The sequence below is a fragment of the Euwallacea similis genome, chromosome 34 (assembly GCF_039881205.1).
Source record: "Euwallacea similis isolate ESF13 chromosome 34, ESF131.1, whole genome shotgun sequence".
Lineage (NCBI taxonomy): Eukaryota > Metazoa > Arthropoda > Insecta > Coleoptera > Curculionidae > Euwallacea > Euwallacea similis.
In genome coordinates, this window is record NC_089642.1 from 1,412,847 (window position 1) to 1,430,587 (window position 17,741).

Here is a 17,741-nt window from a genome sequence, read left to right on the forward strand (position 1 = left end):
TCTAAAGACCTAAATATTATCCATTTAAATACAAAAAAAAGTTCAACATCTAACCGACAGAGATAAGGTATGAAGAAACGTGTTAAAACTTTTATATAACAACCAAGATTTATTTGAAAACATTCTCTGGACGGATGAATCAACGTTCAGTACCGCCGGGGTACCAAATAGAAGAAATTTACATTTGTGGACTCGTGAAAATCCATATAAAACTTGAGAAATAAAATCATCCGAAACGCAAAGTTTACATGTATAGTACGGTATATTAAGGAATCGGACTGTAGGCCCTATTTTTATTAATGGCGGCCTTACGGGGGCAACATATATAAATTTGTTAACGGGAGAAACTGATAAATTGTTAAATGAATTGCCACTGGGCGATGTGTGGCGGCAAAACGGAGCTTCTGGACAGTACCCGAATACAATGTCTAAATCATGCATACCTTCAATTGATCAGGAGGGGCGGAACGATTTCGTATCCACCTAAGAGCCCGGATTTAACACCTTTAGAGATCTTTCTTTGGGGCACGTTAAAAATTAAAATTTAACTGTAAAGATGAAACAACTTAGAGGAATTACAGGTTAAAATAATACTAGAATTTGAAAATATAAATAACAATCCGTATTGGATCATAAATGAACTCGAAAAATTAAAACAAAATTATAGAATATGGGTAAAATGAAGAGAACCGTTTTGAGCAATTGTCTTAGATATTTAAATGAAATCATTACTTATTTAAGTTATTAATAATTATATAATGTTCCTAGTTAAAACAATAAAGTATACATAATTCTTACAATTAATATTACAAAATACGAATTTACACAAAAATGCATTTTTTGACGTAAATACTAAACTGCATTTATTGAAATTATTAGGTCGTGTAGTATGAAATGAGTAGATTCTCGAAATGCCACATTCAATTGCGAATAACTTCACTCTAAATCTATATTTGGACTTGACTTTTTTATGTGGAAAAGGCACATTCTTCCTCTTTCGATCAGAGTTTAAAGTGTTAAAAGTTATTGAAAACTTTTATTTTTATAAAAATTTTTGTGCAGCCATGCAAAATAGTGAAATTCGTGTGTTAACGAAATATGAGTTCCACCGTGGAACCACAACAGCTCAGACGGCTCGCAATATTAATGATGTGTTTGGTACTGAAGTCACTTCACAGCAAACAGTATCTCGTTGGTTCATGAAATTTCGTTCTGGCAATTTTGACCTGAACTAACCTGAACAAATGAACCACGTGGACGACCTGAAACTCAAGTGGATAACGATTATCTGAAAGCCGTGGTGGAAGCGAATCCACGTCAAAGTGCAAGCGAATTATCGTTAATATTCAGTGTAACCAAAAAAACAATATTGACTCATTTGGCTGAAATTGGTAAGGTGAAAAAGCTGGACAAGTGGGTACCGGATGAGTTGAGCGACATACAGAAAGAACGACGTCTCGAAGCTTGTGTTTCTTTGTTGTGCCGGTATAATAACGATCCATTTTTGAATCGGATTGTTACTTGTGATGAGAAATGGATCCTATATGACAATACCAGACGTTCATCGCAGTGGTTGGATCAAGATGAACCACCAAAACATTGTGCGAAAAAAAATCTTCATCAAAAGAAGCTTATGGTGTCCGTTTGGTGGTCCAACGCAGGTGTCATCCATCACAGCTTCATGAAACCTGGTGAATCGATTACGGCTGATGTCTACTGCCGACAACTGACCGAAATGATGAGGCAACTGACGGTTAAGCAGCCAAGATTAGTCAATCGAAGCGCACCGCTATTGTTGCACGACAACGCTCGGCCACACACCGCACAAGTCACCTTGGCCAAGCTACAGGAGTTGGAATTAGAAACTCTTCTTCATCCACCGTATTCACCCGACTTAGCACCCACTGATTACCGCTTCTTTCAAAATTTGGATAACTTTTTGGTAGGGAAAACATTCAACTCTGACGAGGCTGTCAAAGCTGCCTTCCAAGAGTTTATCGACTCCCGGCCTGCAGGCTTTTACAGCAGGGGAATCAATGAACTTCCCGTTAAATGGCAGAAGTGTATTGATAATGGTGGTGCATATTTCGATTGACAATAAAAACATTTCATATGAAAAAAAAATCATTAAAGTTTCAATTCAATTCTACTCATTTCATACTACACGACCTAATATATACCGTTGAGATCAGCTCAAAAGCCTAAGCAAACTGTGAAATTACAGGGTATCCAATTTTAAAAAACAAAAGTTTGGTTTGCCACGTTTTTATGGAACACCTTGTAGCTATTTAAATAGACTACTTTAATCCTTTAGATGAATCCCTAAACATTTTTATTTTGCATTTTATTCTAAAAAAAAAAATATATTTAAGGAGAAGTGGAAAATAAAACGGATCATCCTGTACAAGAAATGCGTGCTTTATAATCTGAAAATAATCACCTAAGTTTATAACTTTGTGATGGTTTCTATTAGGTACTTGAATAAGTTCTCGCTGCTTTTTTTTGTGAAAATAACTACTTTATTGAGGAAAATTGGGAAAGAACTTATCATTCAAAGTATTGTCCATCACGAGCCACCACTTTTTCCCATCTTTCTGGCAGCATACTAATTCCACGTCGGAAAAACGAAACGTCTTTTGAAGTTATCCAAGAATCAAACCATTTTTTTGGTATCTTCATAAGAATCAAAGTGTTGTTCATCTAGGTCATGTGTCATAGATCAGAATAAGTAGTAGTCGGACGGAGCAATATCTGGTGAATACGGCGGATGGGGTAGGATGTCCCATTTAAGCGTTTCTAAGTTTGTTTTGATAAATTTTGCAACATGTGGCTGAGCGTTAGCATGCTGTAAAATCACCCTATCGTGTCTCTCGTATTGCGGCGGTTTTTCCTTTAATGCTTGGCTTAAACGCATCAACTATAACTTGTAACGATCTCCCGTGATAATCTCGTTGGGTTTGAGCAGCTCATAATACACCACGCCCAGCTTATCCCACCAAATACAAAGCAAGAGTTTGGAACTATGGATATTTGGTTTTGCTGTTGATGTCGAAGCGTGGCCAGGCTTACCCCACGATTTTTTACGTTTGGTATTATCGTAGTGTATCCACTTTTCATCGCCAGTCACGATACGATGTAAGAAGCCTTTTCTTTTTTGTCTTTGAAGCAGTAGTTCACATGCAAACAAACGCCGCTGGACGTCTCGCGGCTTCAATTCGTACGGTACCCAATTTCCTTCTTTTTGGATAATTCCTAATGCCTTCAAACGTTTGTAAACTATTGTGTGATTAACTCCTAATGATTCTACAAGTACAGTTTGTGTTTGACATGGGTCTTCATCAAGTAAGGCCTCCAATTCTTGGTCTTCAAACCGTTTCGGCGCGCCATAGCGTGCTTTGTCTTCAACGTTAAAATCATTGTCTTTGAAGCGTCTAAACCAATCTCTGCATGTTGTTTCCGACAGAGTATGGTTGCTGTAAGTCTCCACAAGAATTCTATAAGCTTTAACCGCAGATTTTCTTGCAAAAAGTAGTGAAATAAAATTCCCCGCAAATACACTTTTGTTGGTACAAAACCCGACATTTTTAGAATTAAGAAAAAAACATTGTTTACACTATGGCGAACTAATGAACACTGAAGTTCAAGATTATCGACAGTACTGCTTTGTAGATGCGTTATCATTTAAAATTAAAGGCATCTAATATTGATAATGCCATCTGATACGAAACAGCGAGAATTTATTCAAGTACTTAATAAGAAAGCATGATGAAATTCCAAGTTCTTTCAATTTAGTATTGGCCACCGATGAAGCAATTTCTACACGCAATTGCATAAACAACTCTCATGATACTCATATCTAAGCGGCTGATAATCCACATTCTGTTCGTCATAACCATTTCCAGCATAGATTTTCATTAAGCGAACAGACAACTTATTGGCCGTTTTGCATTGCCAAATCTTTTAAACAGATATGATTTTTTTTCAAGCCAATTTGCAAGAACTTTTAGAAACTTCCTTTATATACTCGTCTACAAATCTGATTTTTACATCCTGTCACTTTAATTATTTAGTTCGACAGCATTTGAATGATACCTTTGAAAATCAATTGATTGGTGGTCGTCATCGTATTACATGACCTGCTAGCTCACCTGATCTGACACCTCTGGATTTTTATTTATGGGGCCTTATGAAGAATACGGTACAACATGGTAACATGGTAAGTATTGAAGCAATTACAATAACAATTAGAAGATAGGGCCAGTCTTGCAAGTTATGCCAATTCCTGGATACGTCGAGTGAGACTGTGTTCAACAACAGGGTAACACCTTCAAACAACTATTATAAATTGGATAACACATATCTATAATTATTATTTGCTTAAAAATACAGCATTGAAAATGGTTAATTCCTAATTTATTTAAAAAATTATGTCATTACGTAACTTTTATTCTAGCGTTTTTAGGTTTAATTGGCTTCTTTTGAGATGATTAATTACTTGAAAATAAAATCACGAAATTTCAAACACCCTATATGTAATAATAAAATCCACATAGAAGATATGTATTATGAACCAGTAAGCATTGGGGTGTGTAAAATACGATCCGTGACAATATACTTGTAGAACATCCAATTTTCGCAATGGCCTGGAACTTGTCATATTATACAGGCCGTGAAAACTTTAGATCCGATACAAATTTCTCTATGCGGCCTGGCAATAAACCTATAATGTTTACGATCCAATATTTTTGACCTTTATTTTATTATCTCTATTTTAAGATTTCATTGTAATATTTGTAATTTTCACATAAAAATTGGTCCTAAGATATTTTTACGGACACCTTTTAATTTTCGATTCCTCTCAATAACGAATAACTTTTAGGTTACTGAATTTAATACTACGAAAATTGTAATAATTAGCGTTTCTAATAATACTATACAGGATGTTTCAAAACTGCACAGCACTATTTCAAGTACGTATTCTCTAGTGTAAAATAAAGAAAAAAGTTCATATGAATATGGGTCCTATCTCGATTAGTGGCGGAGTTACAGGGTATCAAAGTGTAATAAAATATTAGGTTCTTTTTATTGTGCTTGACCTACTGCAGATAGAGCTTTTAAATTTTATATACGTACTAGGTAATGGGTGTTGATTAACACGAGACTAAATTGCTTTCAACTACTATAAAGGGTGTTGCATTTTCTGAGGTCTTGCTCTGTAAAATCCTTTAGAAAAACTTGCTAGTACGCCACTGATGTATTTTAAATATTTTTCTTTAATTCTCCAATCTATTATCTAAATTTTATATCTCTTGAATTTTGGTCGAATTCTGTTCAGTTTCCACATAACTTAATTATTTATTGAATTCAGTCACATTTTCAGATGTCGTCCTGAGACTATACGAAGTGTCCAAAATGCATGAATTCGTTGTGCTCAATGCAGTGTTAAAAAAAAGGAGGTCACTTTGAACAGTTCCTTTAAATTCTGCCTAGTTTTAAATTTATTCTTTAAATTTACAATTTTGTGTATCAGTCTTTTTAATAAAAAAATATCAAAATATTATAGGATTCTTGACGTCTGAAAATGTGACTGAATTCGATAAAAAATTAATTTATGAGGAAACTGAACAGAATTCGACCAAAACTCAAGAAAAAAAAATTTAGATAATAGATTGGAGAATTAAAGAAAAATATTAGAATATATCAGTGGCGTACTAGCAAGTTTTTCTAAAGAATTTTACGGAGCAAGACCTCAGAAAATGCAATACCCTCTATAGTGGTTGAAGGCAATTTAGTCTCGTGTTAAGCAACACCCATTACCTAGTATAAAATTTAAAAGCTCTATTTCCAGTAGGTCAAGCACAATAAAAAAAAACCTAATATTTTATTACACTTTGACACCCTGTAACTCCGCCACGGATCGAGATAGGACCCATGTTCATATGAACTTATTTCTTTATTTTGCACTAGAGAATACGTATACGTTTCATAAATGTAAAAAAAGAACAAACCTTTAATATTAAAAAGTAAAAACTATTCCATATCATTTCAAACAAGTTAGAGGAATTTTAACTTTTATGTTTAATAAATGCAATAACTTTTGTACCAGTATGTATTATTGTATGTTGTTGTAATATACATATTATGCACATTTAAGGGCGTCTTGAACACTTATCATTGTTATATTTATTCATCAATCAATTCAATGGCTTACATACACGACCCTCTAAATCTCACGATTTCCGTCAGTATCTGCTTTTAGGAGAAGATTTACTATACTCTATCATTAGCAACAAATGTGGATTTGCGTTTTACGATGCGAAAATGTGAGTACGGCAGCACATTGTGAAAATTGGATATCCCAAATAGGAATTTAGGGCCTCTTTTCTATTCAGTTGAATAATTTCCAGTAAAGCAGGCTTTTTAGATCCTGGTACTTACTAGTGACTAGTGTATTTTTCTTAAGGCTAATATCAACATGGTGCATTTAGTTGCTAGATGTTGTTAAAGCTTCCATGGAGTAAGATTAAATAGATGATATCAAATATAGTGTGTCTCACGTTTCATGTAGTCACCCTCATATCTCAGGAACCGCTTACGTGATTTGTTTAAAATTTGGGTCATTTGAGTATTTTTAAATTGCGATTTTGATTTGATAAAGATCATTTCTTCTTGCTATTGACGTACGTTTTTATACTAAAAAATAAGTGTCAATTAGCAAAAAGCATTAGGGCAATTTTAATAGCATTTTTTTTTAGATTTTATGAAAGAGTATCGTTTAAAACCCCTTGATGTACAATTTTATTGAAACAGGACCGACCATCTTTGAAATATGAAATTTTAAGTGAAAGTCCTTAATTTAATATGCAAGTCATTAAAATTCTCTTATTTACTAGCGTTAAATAATTATAAAATGCGTCAAATAAATTATTTTTATTATTTCTAATTATTTTAGCAAAAAGTGCTATTTTTATTCACAAAAAAGTAATGGAGGTAGTATAGTAATCAACTAAAAATTGGTGTCTATGAAAAGGGCTTACTTCGAGGAATTGTTTTAACTTTACACTTAAGGAATATTAGGTATTACCAGATTTCACTTTGATATACAAGCTTTTCATAATGCTCACAATATCTAAATTCGAATATGTTCCCTCAGGTATATTGAAACACTGTTATTTTTGAAGACAACAAGAATAACAAGTGAATGGTTGGTGTGCCAGAGATTTTCAGAATTATAGGTGTAATATAGAAGACACCACACTTACTAATTGTAGTTTGTAGGCTCCAGTCAATTGAAAGTGTACATTAGAAGTAATTACAACTGAAAACTATCATTAAAGCTATTTAAAATTAATTTTAATCTGCTGAGTTTATACATATACAGGGTATTTCAAATTCGACTCTCACCATTGGGATCTCGGAAACTAGAGGAGATACGAAGAAGTTTAAATGGGGGCAAAGTTGCGTAATCTAACGCTTGATCGAATACCATTTTCAAAATTTTAATTTTCCGAGTACTTCCGAAGATATCCGAGAAAAACTAAAAATTGGAGAATCCATTTTTATTTTTTTTTTAGTGTTATTTGACAAGGAAGATTAAATCCTTAAACACATTTTCATTGCCACTTTTTTTCAGCTACACGATGACATATTCAGATTTGCCATCCGACGTTTCGTCTTTCGGCTACCATTATCAACTTAATTTTTTAAAATAGTGCGTTTCATTCTGATTTCATTGATATAAAACTTCTTATAATTTACTTTTTTAAAAGCCGAAATATTTAAATAAAAAGAAATATTACATAGTTGGCCTTGACTTCATCGAAAGACTTTCTTTTGTTCGCGTTATATGACAGAACTCCTCAAACGAGATTAGAGCTTGTGCAGATTTCCAATGAAAATGAGCTTCAGAAATGAAGAGAAACGAGATATGTTAAGACTTTATTACAAATTTGATAAGAACAGTACGAAAACAGCTCAAATGTATTTTGAGTTATATCCGGAAAGACAACAGCCGCATAAAACATTATTTAAAACTTTGGATGAACATTTAGCTGAGTTTTGTACCTTTGAAAATCTTTTTCCATTCTGCTTCCATACTTCATTTTAGATTTCTGGTCAGTTTGGTTCTTTCGAAATGTTGATCCAAAGTTTTAAATAATGTTTTATGCGGCTGTTGTCTTTCCGGATATAACTCAAAATACATTTGAGCTGTTTTCGTACTGTTCCTATCAAATTTGTAATAAAGTCTTAACATATCTCGTTTCTCTTCATTTCTGAAGCTCATTTTCATTGGAAATCTGCACAAGCTCTAATCTCGTTTGAGGAGTTCTGTCATATAACGCGAACAAAAGAAAGTCTTTCGATGAAGTCAAGGCCAACTATGTAATATTTCTTTTTATTTAAATATTTCGGCTCTTAAAAAAGTAAATTATAAGAAGTTTTATATCAATGAAATCAGAATGAAACGCACTATTTTAAAAAATTAAGTTGATAATGGTAGCCGAAAGACGAAACGTCGGATGGCAAATCTAAATATGTCATCGTGTAGCTGAAAAAAAGTGGCAATGAAAATGTGTTTACGGATTTAATCTTCCTTGTCAAATAACACTAAAAAAAATAAAAATGGATTCTCCAATTTTTAGTTTTTCTCGGATATCTTCGGAAGTACTCGGAAAATTAAAATTTTGAAAATGGTATTCGATCAAGCGTTAGATTACGCAACTTTGCCCCCATTTAAACTTCTTCGTATCTCCTCTAGTTTCCGAGATCCCAATGGTGAGGGCCGAATTTGAAATACCCTGTATATGAGTAGATGCCTTGAAAATATTGTATTTATGTAATTATTTAAATAAGTTTTACTTTCTGACTATCTCAAGAATACATTTTATTTTCTAATGGTGGTTAATACATATTTAGTTCTGAGCAAAAGTGCAAAAAATAGTAAGACCTCATTCACAATTGTTAATACTTTATTACATATCTACTAATTTTTTGCGAATCCTAATGATGAGTAATATGAGATAAAATCAGCATGACCTTGATTTCATACACCCACAATTTGGGTTCTGCGAAATTAAGTAGTCTTAGTCTTGTTGCAAGGCTAAGTATAAAGGGTGGTCCACTCTCAATACAGAATTCGGTGCTGTTGATACTACGATAGATTTAGAATAAACGCGATGTCAAATCGCAAAGTTTGAGTTATAGTTATTATTTATTATATGGGGGATTTTTACAATGCAATTCTGATTCTGTATTCTGCTCATAGTTGAAAATTCTAACATTCAAGGTTGTAAGTTCTTCATTCCAACAGAATATATTTATGATTAATTAAATCTTTTTCCATGGAACAGTCCTAATTGAAATTGTTCATAATTGCGTCAATAAATTTAACTAATACCATTAAAAAAATGTTTAATAAAATTATTTAAATAGAAATAATAAACTTACCCTATAGTATTCACAGGTGATAAAAATTAAAATACAAGGATCCTTGTATTTTAATTTTTATTACCTGTAAATGCTACAGGATAAATTTATAATAATTATTTTATTATCCAGTGAAATATGTGATCTGTAGGTGACATTGTATAAGTTCATCGGAAGGAAAGAGTCGGAATGGTAAGGTCTTCCTCAGGTTGGTGTTATTCTTAAGGGAGCCGTGACCTGGACCTACGACCAGAGAGTTAAGATCTGAAGACACTGGATGGGGGATTTAACAGCGACTGCTTATGTTCCGCCTGCAGAAGACTTTACGATCACATTCACCAGCAGGGCTGAAACAGGCATGGAGATTGTCTGACCAGACCACTTATTTATGGCGAAAGTCAGATTAGTTCGCCATATATAGAAGAGATGAAGCTCTCTAGTGGCCAACTTACAAGCTTGAAAATAATATTCCTCAAGGGGTCTAGGGTGAATAAGCTGATAATATGTTTTTCCAGAAGCTGTACATCAAAGGGTGTCTGAGATATCTACAGCCGCTTAGCTAATTTGCTCACCTGGCATACTTTAGTACATAGTAAAATGAATGTGTTGAAATCGGGATTCCATATCGTAGGTAACTACTGGCTGTGATATGATACAAAATCGACATATCACACCAGAAGTTCCTTCAAGCCAGAATCCCTTCCCCCAGCTGCAATATTTCCATTCTTCTTTCCTGAAGAATACCTGCAAAAAAACTGTAAAGTTAAAGTTAATACCGGTATTATTTGGTGAATCAGATGATTTGATAAAAACAATTCTTCTAATGCTTTATAAACAGATGCACCAAATAAGCAATACCATATACGTTAGTATCTGTATGAAGCAACTCTCAGATGTAAAATAAATAATCCGTATCATCGAGTACGTCGGTATTTGCCCAACTTACATAAATGTCAAACGTAAAATAAATCATCCTTAAGATAAATGAGTCGTAAAACATCTAAAGAAAGACGACTTTAGTCAGTATGTGCTCAAAATGACGTAACTGTCATACGTAAATCCAATTTTGAGTTTACGATAGACTTAATAAAATTAATAAACTTGAAGAACATACAACAAAGTATAATACCCTGGATAAAATTAAGGTTAGTGAAAGTAGAGTGACGAACGTAGAACAAATAGAAGCAATAAATATACATACAAGGATAATATATAGGATGATTATGTTAAAATTATACTTGGATAATTAGAGCTCAAGAAATTGAATTTACATAACCAGTTGCAAAATCTTACACAAAATAATATAAATAGGGCACATGAGTCTGAAAACCACAAGTTTCAATTTTACTCAGTAAGAATAAGTTCTAAAAAAAAATTAAGTAAATAGGTGAGCATTTGAGATTTTTATCGGTGGATAGGAGTGAACGATTTAGTCAAGCAAGCAATCCAAGTAGACCACAAATAAGTAGCATTAGAAAAATTTTGGAGATTTGAGATAGTGGTAAGTGGAAAATGTTATAGACCTTAAGCAAACAATTTAAATAGTTTTGCAATTGTAGCACAAATCCTACGTTCATACTACTGAGAAGCTAAAACGATACATAAATCTAGAATTTATAGAAAAATTAGTAAAGTTGAACGAAGAAATAAATATCAAAACCGGCACAGGAAATAATGAAAAGCACATCAAAGTGATTTCAAAAAACGAGAGTCGAGAGCGCATGAAAGACAACTGGACAATACAACCACTGCTCCAGAAATAGCAGAATTATATTTGAGGAAAGAACTTTGATTTAATGAATGAAATATGTTAAACATCACATAAGTTTGGCAGTATGTAAGGACTGCTTTGAGTTTAGACATGTAGCGCAACACTGTAATGAAAAAGACTAAAGGATATGCATGCCGGAACTGCACAAACATACGTAGATAATAAACCAACCTATGCAACAAAGGCCCCAAGTAAATTATACAGATACTTTTTTTCTGAATATTCCACCAACAACCACAATTTGTAGTAATAATTTGCTCAAGATTATGAGAATATGAGTCACAAGAGAGAAAAGTTTTTATGCGGTGGGCCAAAGTATGGATTTTGCCCCGATATTAGATTCCATAAATTTAACAGCATATTCTATGACAAATAATAAGCCAGAAAAGATTTATTTGAAATTAGGAATAAATTATATTATTAGATTGGGAGGGTTAGATTTAGGACACATTATTGGACAGGTTTGCCAAATGATTGTGAGAATACATTAATCACAGGTTATTTGCTCCCCTTTTACTTTCCCAAGCTTTTTCTATATCATCACATTTATATTATATCTTTTGCATTTTATTCATATGGCCCTCGTCGTTTTTTAATATTTACCTTATATTTAAAGTGCGTTCCAGAGCTTTCATCACCACCAAATAAAAAAATCAAAAGAACTTCAAATCAATTAATAGCACTACAGCATGTTAATACCGACATTCTACACAATTCTAATAAACCTGCTGGAGATATGAATAAAATACAAAGAAACTGTAAGTGACCTAACTGGCCAAGGAAAACCTTCAATCAATCGGGAACGCCGTTGCCTTCTAAGATTTTATAGCAAAAAATAAGTGCGATATGATTTGTGCAAAGAAACGCTGTTTATATTAAAGAATATAATCAAGTAATGAGTTTGTGCAGATAAGATGAAAATAGACATTTAAAATATAAAGTAACATTTCACATAATTATTGTAGGAGAGGAAGGCACCATTGAGTATCATGGATATAAACTTGGAACTACTGGACTAAAAATCTTAATAATTAGTATATCGATTATTAAGAATATATCGAACCACCATTGGTGACTGTGGTGTGTATAGAAAAACTAGAACAACATTTAACTGATTATCAGGAGGGAATGTCACAGCGCAAATTTTAATGTTCACATTCTCAGACATTCTAAAAATGTTGCAAACCTAATATAGATCATTTATCTTTAAGGCATTTCCGAATAGTTAAAACAAAACAAACGAAAACAAAATCCAACGCAGTTAGCTTAAAAAAAGGCCTTGGAGGGGTGAACAGGGAAGTTCTTTATTCTTTATGAGAGAAAAAAAGTTAACTAGCCAGTGGCTTACGTTTATGAACATACTACACAATATTTTCAGCAAACACTTTTCAGTAAAAAAGATTCCAACAAATAACCTCAGCAAAGCCAAGTATTTTCTGAGGGAATCTCAAATATTGAAGTGAGAAAAGCAGGTAGATGTTTTAATATTGGTTGAAAAATACAGATAGCAGTTACAAAATGCCTCACAAAAAAAAACAATATGACGGGTTATTGAAGGAATACAAAATAAAAAGATGCATATATGCAAATAAAATAGAAAATTCAAGTAATAAAAGTTAAACTTGGTCCATAATTACAGAAATTGGTAGGAGACTGATCAAAATCAAGGGTTGTAAGTAGGGCATTTAATAACTTTAATGAGTATTTCGTCAGCGTTGTTCCAAAATTAGTGTTGAAACCATAAGCAATATTACACATATTAATTAGAGTTATCGGACATGGAAGAAGTTCTACAAACTCTAATTTTAAATCTTTCAAATAAAAAAATCTAAATTTAAAATAAATCAAATATTGAGTCCTCTACTATATAGTATATTAAATAACTCTATTACATTTGGCATATTTCCTGACAGATTGAACAAGGTATTAGTCCTTCCTGCGTTAAAAAAGGCGACTCTAAAACAACACAGAACTATCGACCCTATAATTCATTCTGCTGTCTACATTTTCCAAAATATTTGAAAAACTCTATGTAAGCGCATAGCTTTTTCATATAATCGTATTGCATCATATAAATTAAAATCAATAGGAGCTTAAACTAGGCAGACCTGTGAATGTGGCAAATCTTTGAATGCACTATGATTATTTTCGAATCAATGGAGGGGGGTCATGTGCTCGTGGCGCTTTTTCTAGACTTACGATACAAATGGAGGGTCCATATCACTTTAGCCCAACAAAAATTAATAATTTATTTTTTGAAAAAATGACTTCTTTTATATTTTAATGTGTGATTCTTTGCAAAAAATTGCGGATTTTTTTCATTTTTTTTTTCATTACTTTTCATATAAGTATCTGCAGTATTGTAAGTTTTCGAGACCGTGGAGTGAATTGAGGTGCTGGGTGGGGTAAAATGAGTCAAAAACAGTTGAGTAATGAATAAATCATATAATAAAACTAACTTAACCTCACCGTAACCAAACACAGCAACCCCTAAACTAACCCAATCAAGCTAATCTTATCCAAATAAAAATAAACTATCATAATTGAGAAAGGAATAAAATACATATTTTCCAGCAATTTGTTCGCACATATTTATAAAAGTATCACTAGCCTCTCCACCATAAACTTCATACCATAAAAAGTAATCAATGTGTTGTGGCAATAACCTTGAAGCCATAGCATTATTTCTTCTGTAAAATCCCTTTAGTTGAGCCCAATCTTCTTGTAAATATTTAGTGCAAACTCCGCTTCGTGGGTCCACGAAGTTCTGGGTATGATTTATGGTTTTATGTGTATACAGATTATATGTGTATATAGATTAGCTTGGTTGGGTTAGTTTAGGGTTTGATGGGTTGGATTGCAGCTAGGTTAGGTTAGTTTTATTACACGATTTATTCATTATTCCACTATGTTTTTGATTTATTTTACCCCACCCAACACCCCAATTAATTCCACGATCCCGAAAATTTACAGATACTGCAGATACTTATATGAAAAGTAATGAAAAAAAAAGAAAAAAATCCGCAATTTTTTGCAAAGAATCACACATTACAATATCAAAGAAGTCATTTTTTCAAAAAAGAAATTATTAATTTTTGTTGGGCTAAAGTGATATGGACCCTAAATGGATATTGACATAGTAGTACTGTGGAAATTAAATAAATGTCAAAACGGGCTTGCTCCAGCAATATATGTATAACACTGGCAATCAAAAATAAAAATTAAATTAAACAAGAAGTTAGAAAGCATGGTAGATGCTAGTACTTGCAGTTGCATGCAATTTGATATTAAGAAAATGATTTATTATGCAAATTTTGAAAGTATAATTAGACACTTAATTGGTTTTAGAGCTTCAGTAGTTTTCCGGTCAAAGATGGGTTTAATAACGAACTTAGAAATTATCTGAAATTTATTTTGGTTTGAGGAAAAATAATTTTTTAAAACTGATTAATTGATGGGTGGTGAAGAATTTCAACTGCTTACGAGATAGATGAAGAGGGAAGGAAGATGACCAAAGTTATCGTTAATGTACAGCAATTGAGAAGGCAAAGGATAGATAGACATGCAGTGTCAGTAAGAGAGACTTTTTGCTACACTGAATTACATTTCTAGGGCTAAGGATGCCCATTACGTAGCAAAGACTACATATAGATTATTACAAACTGTTCTTTTGTGAAGGCTAATATGCACAAAGGGTGTCTGCACAGACTGTAGTAGTAAGAGTTACTCGTTCAGCCGATGAAGCAATGGAGAAAACATGCCCAGACACTCTGGCTTGTATAATGCACACAATGGAAAATAATGTGTCTCTTAAAGGTTCCCCGGACCAGGTACTTCACACGTTATTGGCGGAAAAAATAACTGAACAATCAATATTTTGAACTCTATGTTCAGGTTCAATGCAAGTATAATGAAACCACGACTCCGGATTTAGCAGACTTGATCAATATTTAAACAAATAGATATGGGATTATTATGTACGGAAGTGGTAAGAATGCACTAAACAGTTTTTCTCTCAAAAACGTTGCAGAGGAAAATATACAAAAATTCGAATGATGACGTTTACTGCAACACATATTCAGGAGTGCCCTTTTCTTCTTTCGATATAAACGTGTGCTTAAACGGCAAGCATCTTAAATTCTATACTCGACCACAACTATTAAATATTTAAATTATAAATTCCCGGCGCATAGAGTGTGTATCAGAAAGAAGCCTTATTTAATCAATGCATAAAATTATTTAATTCATAGATTTTAGATACAGAACAAGGCACCGAGTTGGAAAATTTTCCTACGACTTGCTCGCGCAACGATAAGAGACTTTCTAACTAAACAAAACAAAGATCAAGCGTCATCGAGCCGGCGGCCATTTTCGTGACAGCTGTATTGAAATTTTAAGTTTTGCGGCAATAAACTCAGTTTATCTTTCACAATTTGTAGCATTGTAGCTGTACGAAAAGTTATACAGTGCTACAGCAGCCGCACAACGGTCATCTAATCGTTTCGTTCGCGCTATTTACAAATCCCTTGGAAACCACTGAATATACGGCAACACTGTAAAGGTCTGTAACTCTTGTTTGTAACCTTGTAACTCCAGCCGTTTCGGAAATAGCAATAGTGAACAACGAGGTAAAGACTCATTTCGCATCTATACTCGAGGCAGGGATAAGTAACGACCAAATACCACACGCATCATATGCAATACTTTGTCCACAGCCGACATGAATTTCGTGAAGTCACTGAAGTTGGTGGCTGTTTGTTACTGTACACCGGGTGGTAAATGCTACTTACCGCAAGGTTGTAGCTAAAATCGTAATATACCTACTTACTGTCTAATTATTAATTGTTATAAGTAGCTCCCTCGCTGAATAGTCGAATACATTGTGCTTTGCTGAACCAGCTTTATGAAGTAAAGAAAACTCATACAACTAGATCACCAAAGAACAATATAAATCCGACCCAAGCCGGCTATTTTAAATTCTGCGTTCACAACCTGTTGATGATGGCGATGGTTAAATGGCGGAGGCGCTTGGCGTCACGATGCTTCTCAAACGTACGAGACATTTTCTCGCCGATAGGAAACCGTTAAAAAATCCTCTCTGATGACAGATCTCATGTTACAGGCGAGTGTTCGATCTAGTCACAAAGCGTAGCAACATACATGCAACAATAGACAGAACACAGGCCTGCACCAGGAGCGCGAACGCGAACCAAGAATGGAGATGAGGTTAAGGAAGGTCTAAAATGAGAATTGGCCATGACGTCTCTGGTTTTCATCGTCGTTAAGTTCAAACAAATGAACATCAAGGGAGGTGCAATGTGTCACGTCATGGTCAAGTCTTATTTCCTAGACTATTGGAGGTAAGCCCAGTACATGACCTGTATGTGACACGTAAAATAAATTTAAACTTACCGGTTGCTCCGATACATTAAGCAGGGTTGATCAAGGAACAGTATCAGTAATAGCATTTATGAGAACACATGATAAAAACGGGGATGGAACAACAGCACGTGGTCACTATACATTACGAGGACTGATTTTACAAGCACAAGCACATATGCAAACCGACGAGACGAGAAAGGCCGATGGCGGGAATAACAGACATCGTCCTGTCCGAATAACATAACGAATACCGAAACAGATGCGCGCGCAATGCGCAACCAATCGACGATCGCTGGGTTTCGTCGTTGACGTTTGTGGGATATGGGATTTCGCTAGGGTTGGAAAGTTGGATTGGTAACGGTAAACTGTAATTCAATAGATTTATTTTCTGTGAGAAATAGCTTAGGTTTGTCTGTAAATCTGCTTTGCGCCTCTTGCGTCCATTGGTGGCAATTAATTATTACAGACAGCGATTTTTTGTGGGCAGACAGTTTAGTCGGTTACTTAATTGGCATAAAGACATGCGCGTGTGAGAGCATTCGGTGATTTTAAATCGGCCGATAAGTGCATACACATGAGTATGGTCGAGTTGCAACTTCCGAAATTAACTTAAAATCTGTTCAATTCTTAACGTAAAGAAAATATCAAAATCCTTCCAGAAGATAAAGATAATACTACAGTCATGATGGACTGTGTGTGCCTATTCAAACACGTAAATTAAGATGTTGAATCATATTCCGAGTCGTCTCAGCTCAGTTTGCCTTGATACCAGGGGGGCACTTGAATGATGGTGAGCAAGTTTTAGTGAAAAATGCCATAATTTGATCACGAACGGTGGTTAGGTTAACTTTAAACTAACTTGAACTGTCCTTGCGTTTCTGATTCCTACACAAATTACTTCTGAAGCACACTTTCTAATAAAATGCTTCAAAGATGAGTGGTTTTTCTTTCACTTTTTTGTGCATACCCGTGTTTTCATCTTTATACTCGTCTCAATGGTGTTGAGTGACCCGCTCAAGTGCCCCTTTCCAGCAGCTTCACACTGGATTTGTAAAATTGTATTAATTTTGTTATTTTGTGTTTCTTCACTTGAAAAAAATACTTTGTTATTGAGTTTATATTAATTTTGTAACTACAGGGGATGTCAAACTAAATTTAGTCG

At 33.9% G+C, this 17,741-nt stretch overlaps 1 pseudogene; it reads left to right on the forward strand.

Moving 5' to 3' along the window:
* The first annotated feature begins 884 nt into the window (after positions 1 to 884).
* On the forward strand, positions 885 to 2,107 carry LOC136418362 (histone-lysine N-methyltransferase SETMAR-like; annotated as a pseudogene).
* Positions 2,108 to 17,741: the final 15,634 nt, after the last annotated feature.